Source organism: Leptidea sinapis, chromosome 40, assembly GCF_905404315.1.
Source record: "Leptidea sinapis chromosome 40, ilLepSina1.1, whole genome shotgun sequence".
Classification (NCBI taxonomy): Eukaryota; Metazoa; Arthropoda; class Insecta; order Lepidoptera; family Pieridae; genus Leptidea; species Leptidea sinapis.
The window spans coordinates 9,592,143-9,598,214 of record NC_066304.1 but is presented as its reverse complement, the minus strand read 5'-3'; positions in this window follow the sequence as shown (position 1 = coordinate 9,598,214).

Below are 6,072 nucleotides of genomic sequence, written 5' to 3'. Positions count from 1 at the left end.
CGTCTTTCAGATGGACCAGGGGATTAGTAAGATCAATCCCGCAAAGGCCGCAATAGCGGTCTTTGATAAAGACCTCCAGGTTAGGTGTGACCCGAGCCTCCAGTCGGAGAACATAGTAGCAATTACCATAGAGTTCTCCGACTGGACACTTGGAATAGTGTCCGCCTACCTGGAAGGGGATAAGCCCCTGGATCCATACCTGGAACGTCTGTCCAGCGTCCGATCCAAGTTGGGAACTTTAAGTGTTGTGATCGGAGGTGACTTCAATGCGTGGAGCCCATGGTGGGGAAGCGCAGACGAGGACCACCGGGGAGCCGAATTGGCAGGATACTTCGACGACAACCAGCTGCACATCCTCAACACTGGTACCGAGCCAACATTCCAAGTGGTTCGGGGAGGTCGGCTCTGTACAAGCAGAGTCGACATCACGGTGTGCAGCCGAAGTATCTTGTCAAGGATGGAGTCCTGGAGGGTGGACCCCGACATGGTCAGTTCCGATCACAACGCTTTAAGAATAGGACTCCGCGCTGGCCGTGCAAAAGCACCCGGCCCAGCACCAACCACTCGGATATATAATACACGCAAGGCAGACTGGGATAAGTTCCGAAAGGAACTAATCTTACAGCTCCAAAAGCGCCAGATCCGAGTGGAAAGAGTGTCGGCCGTAACCGCCCCCGAGGACATCGAAAACGTTGTCCTCGAGTATCAGGAGGCGGTTCGCCAAGCGTGTGAGACCGCAATCCCAAAGCTGAAGCGAGTACTGAAATATGAACCTCCGTGGATGACCTCCGAACTTCGGGCCCTGAAGCGCGATGCGGTTACTAAGAAGAATCGCATCCGCTGCGCGGCCCCAATTAGGAGGGAATTCGTCGTCCGCCAGTATCTCGACGCCCGGGAAAAGTATGAGTCTGCCGCAGAAGCGGCACAGCTTCCGACTGCCGGAATGCACACCCATAGCTGGAAGGAGTACTGCACCGCGCAAACAGGCGAAAGCCTGTGGGACGGCATCTACAGAGTCCTCCGTCAAACCTCGAAAAAGCAAGAAGATAAACTTCTTGTGAGGGACGGAGTGACTCTTGATCCCAAGCAAAGTGCAGAACTCCTTGCAGCTACGTTCTTCCCGGACGATAGAGTGGAGGACGACTCTCCCGTACATTCCGCAATAAGGAGAGAGGCGGACCGCCCTCTGTGCGAGTTATCCTGTACAGAGGACGATCCGCCCTTCACCCTTGCGGAACTCAGGGAGGCGGTTCACGATTTCAGCGCTCGTAAAGCGCCTGGATCGGACGCGTTCACAGCTGACATCAGTGCCAAGAGCATTGAGGCAGATGAGCGGCTCTTCCTAGAGATAGCCAACAGGTGCCTCGCTGTGGGATACTTCCCGAAGCCGTGGAAGCGTGCGGCAGTCGTGACACTTCCCAAACCGGGAAAATCCGACTACCATCATCCAAAGTCTTACCGTCCGATTGGACTTTTGTCAGTCCACGGTAAGACTTTGGAAAAGATGATGGTACGTCGGATTAAGTGGCACGTACTGCCGACGCTAAATCCGGCCCAATTCGGATTTATGCCACAGCGAAGCACTGAAGATGCCCTCTTTGCCTTGGTCGAGCACATTAGAGCTGAAGTCAGGGCAAAGAGGGTAGTTTTGATGGTGTCTCTAGACATAGAGGGGGCATTCGACAGCGCCTGGTGGCCAGCTATTAAACACCAGCTGGCCGCCAGGAAGTGCCCGGGGAACCTATACTCCACCGTGTGCAGCTACCTCAACGACCGGGAGGTCATTATTCGATACGCGGGCGCCGAATGCGTATGGCCCACGACCAAAGGGTGCGTTCGGGGATCGATTGGGGGGCCCATATTCTGGAACCTCCTGATCGATCCGTTGCTGGGCGCCCTCGAGGAAGAGGGCCTGCGCGTGCAAGCCTTCGCCGACGACGTAGTGCTCGTCTTCTCGGGCTCCTCTCCGGAGACTATCGCGCGGACCGCTAACTCCGTCCTCCGGCGGGTCTACGACTGGGGCTTGGACAACAAGCTGCGATTTGCTCCACACAAAACCAACGCCATGGTGATCACCAAAAAACTGAAACTAACACCAATTCAGATCACCATGGGCGGCGAAAGCATAAAGATGGTCACTGAAACCAAGATCCTGGGTCTTATAATTGACCACAGGTTGTCTTTTAAGCCGCACGTCATTGACGTTTGCCGAAAGGCAACGGCCATCTATGGCCAATTGTCAAGGGCGGCTAAGACAACCTGGGGTCTGAACCCAGAGGTGGTCAGGACCATCTACATCGCCGCTGTGGAGCCAATCGTACTATACGCTTCAAGCGTCTGGGTCCCAGCCGTAGATCAAGTCGGAGTGCGGAAGTTGCTGGACGCAGTTCAGCGCGGGTTCGCGCGGAAGATCAGCCGGGCCTACAAAACCGCCAGTTTGAGTGCGACGCTGATCCTGTCAGGTATCTTGCCACTCGACCTGAGAATCCGAGAGGCAGCAGAACTGTACCGCTATAAAAGGGGCGAGGACATTGATGGTTTGGCAGACAGGAAGGCTGAACAGCGGGTTAGCTTTCTGGATGCTCCCCATCCAGCCCTCGCTCCTGAGGTAGAATTCTGTTGCCTCGAGGAGACACAGGCCGAAACCGGCGTGGTAGAAGTGCAGGATGACCAAGGAGAAGGAGAGGGTTATCTGCAGGTCTACACCGACGGCAGCAAGATACAGGGCAGGGTTGGAGCCGGAATTTCATACAGGCGGCGAGGCCTGGAAGTCAGAGCAAGAAAACTCAAATTAGAGAATTATTGCTCTGTCTTCCAAGCCGAAATGTGCGCTATTTCGAAGGCTATCGAGGACATCTTGAAGATGCCCGATATGAAGGTCGAGATCCTTAGTGACTCCAGGTCGTCGCTGGAGCTGCTAAGGGATCGATCTTCGTTCCACCCGATAGCCTTCGAAATTAAAAACCTTATCCAGCGGGCCCGAAATATGGGTAAAACCATTCGGTTCCGCTGGGTTCGGGCGCATGTAGGTATTGAGGGGAACGAGAGGGCTGACCACTTGGCGAAGGACGCGGCGCTCCGTTCGAAGTTGAGGTCTGCATACGATGGAGTGCCGGTTTCCACTCTTCGCCGCAACATCCGGGGCAGGACCCTTGAGGTCTGGCAGGAGCGCTACACCGCGGGTCAAACTGCAAGTGTTACAAAAGCGTTCTTGCCAGACGTCAAGGTGTCTTATAAGCTGATACGGGAGGAGCCCTTCTCCGCTTTTATGGCCCAGGTCATCACGGGCCACGGCGGTTTCGCAGCGTATCTCCACCGGTTTGGCCTGAAGGATAGCCCAGTGTGTATATGCGACGGTCAAACGGACGAAAGCGCATTGCACCTGGTGCTCGACTGCCCTAGGTTTGGCCGGTGGAGGTTCGACTTGGAACTGCAGAGCGGAGTGGCTGTACTAGAGGCAAACCTACCCCACCTTATAACGCGACCCACTAGGCAGCTGTTCGAGTCGTTCTGCTATAAAATCCTAGCGGATGTGCTGCCTAGGAACGGCAGCAATATTAATATTAAGCAGCTTAAATTATAATTATATTAGTTTCGTGTTTTGTCTTATATTTATAATTAGTATGGAATAGGCTGTATAGTGTAAATAATGTATACATTGTACAAAAGCCACAAAATAGTGTCAGGTCAATTTATGTAATTTTATTATTAGAAGTAGCATTAATTGTATAAAACGGTTCCCTATGCATAAGCATAGGGGCTGTTATACAACCTTAGCCTTTAAGTAGACGTGCCTAGAATAAGATAGTATTAAGTAATTAAAACTGTAAATATTTCATGTAATAGCAGATATGTATTAGATTCATAAGTGATAATGAAGGAATATGTTGAGTAGGTAAAGTCGTAGCTGTAAGATCATATGTTTAGTAAATAAGGAAAAATTTTAAAAATAATATTGTTAGTTTGTAAGCGATAAAATAAATAAAAACTTAATAAAGTAGTAACCCACCCACAACCCCTACCGATCAATGGGAGGGAGAAAGTAGAGTCTTAGTTGTTCCTCGGCCCTGGAGCGAAAGCTGCCAGGGAGGTAGGCCTACTAGGAAAAAAAAAAAAAAAAAAAAAAAAAAAAAAAAAAAAAAAAAAAAAAAAAAAACCTAACCTAACCTAACCTAACCTAACCTAACCTAACCTAACCTAACCTAACCTAACTAATAAGTAATCATACTTTTGAGCGGTGGCCATCTGGGATTTAAAATGATCCCAAAATTGTTTTCTGCACCCTCGAGAACCTCGGACACGATATCCACATTGGTGAAAACATAATTTTGTGCGGCAGCCATCTTGGATTAGAAAAATTATCACAAAATTGTTCTCAGCACCCTCGAGAACCTGGGTTACGATACCCATAATGTAGTTATCATACTTTTGAGCGAAGGCCATCTTGGATTGGAAAAATGATCACAAAATCGTTCTCAGCACCCTCGAGAACCTGGGATACGATACCCATAATGTAGTTATCATACTTTTGAGCGGCGGCCATCTTGGATTTGAAAACTGTCCATAAAATCTTTCTCTGCACCCTCGAGAACCTCGGGTACGATATCCATATTGCTGAAATCATAATTTTGTGCGGCGGCCATCTTGGATTTGAAAAATGATCACAAAATCGTTCTCAGCACCCTCGAGAACCTCTGATACGATACCCATAATGTAGTTATCATACTTTAGAGCGGCGGCCATCTTGGATTTTAAAAATGATCACAAAATCGTTCTCTGCACCCTCGAGAACCTCGGGTACGATATCCATACTGCTGAAATCATAATTTTGTGCGGCGGCCATCTTGGATTTGAAAAATGATCACAAAATTGTTCTCAGCACCCTCGAGAACCTCTGATACGATACCCATAATCTAGTCATCATACTTTTGAGCGGCGGCCATCTCGGATTTAAAAATGATCCCAAAATTGTTTTCTTCACCCTCGAGAACCTCGGACACGATATCCATATTGCTGAAATCATAATTTTGTGCGGCGGCCATCTTGGATTTGAAAAATGATCACAAAATTGTTCTCAGCACCCTCGAGAACCTCTGATACGATATCCATATTGCTGAAATCATAATTTTGTGCGGCGGCCATCTTGGATTTGAAAAATGATCACAAAATTGTTCTCAGCACCCTCGAGAACCTGGGTTACGATACCCATAATGTAGTTATCATACTTTTGAGCGGCGGCCATCTTGGATTTGAAAAATGATCACAAAATCGTTCTCTGCACCCTCGAGAACCTCGGGTACGATATCCATATTGCTGAAATCAAAATTTTGTGCGTTGTTCATCTTGGATTTGAAAAATGATCACAAAATTGTTCTCAGCACCCTCGAGAACCTGGGTTACGATACCCATAATGTAGTTATCATACTTTTGAGCGGCGGCCATCTTGGATTTGAAAACTGACCACAAAATCTTTCTCTGCACCTTCGAGAATCTCGGGTACGGTATCCATATTGCTGAAATCATACTTTTGAGCGGCGGCCATCTTGGATTTGAAAAATGATCACAAAATCGTTCTCAGCACCCTCGAGAACCTCTGATACGATACCCATAATGTAGTTATCATACTTTTGAGCGGCGGCCATCTTGGATTTGAAAAATAATCACAAAATCGTTCTCTGCACCCTCGAGAACCCCGGGTACGATATTACTGCTGAAATCATAATTTTGTGCGGCGGCCATCTTGGATTTGAAAAATGATCACAAAATTTTTCTCAGCACCCTCGAGAACCTGGGTAACGATACCCATAATATAGTTATCATACTTTTGAGCGGCGGCCATCTTGGATTTGAAAACTGACCACAAAATCTTTCTCTGCACCCTCGAGAACCTCGGGTACGATATCCATATTGCTGAAATCATAATTTTGTGCGGCGGCCATCTTGGATTAGAAAAATGATCACAAAATCGTTATCAGCACCCTCGAGAACCTGGGATAAGATACCCATAATGTAGTTATCATACTTTTGAGCGGCGGCCATCTTGGATTTGAAAACTGTCCACAAAATCTTTCT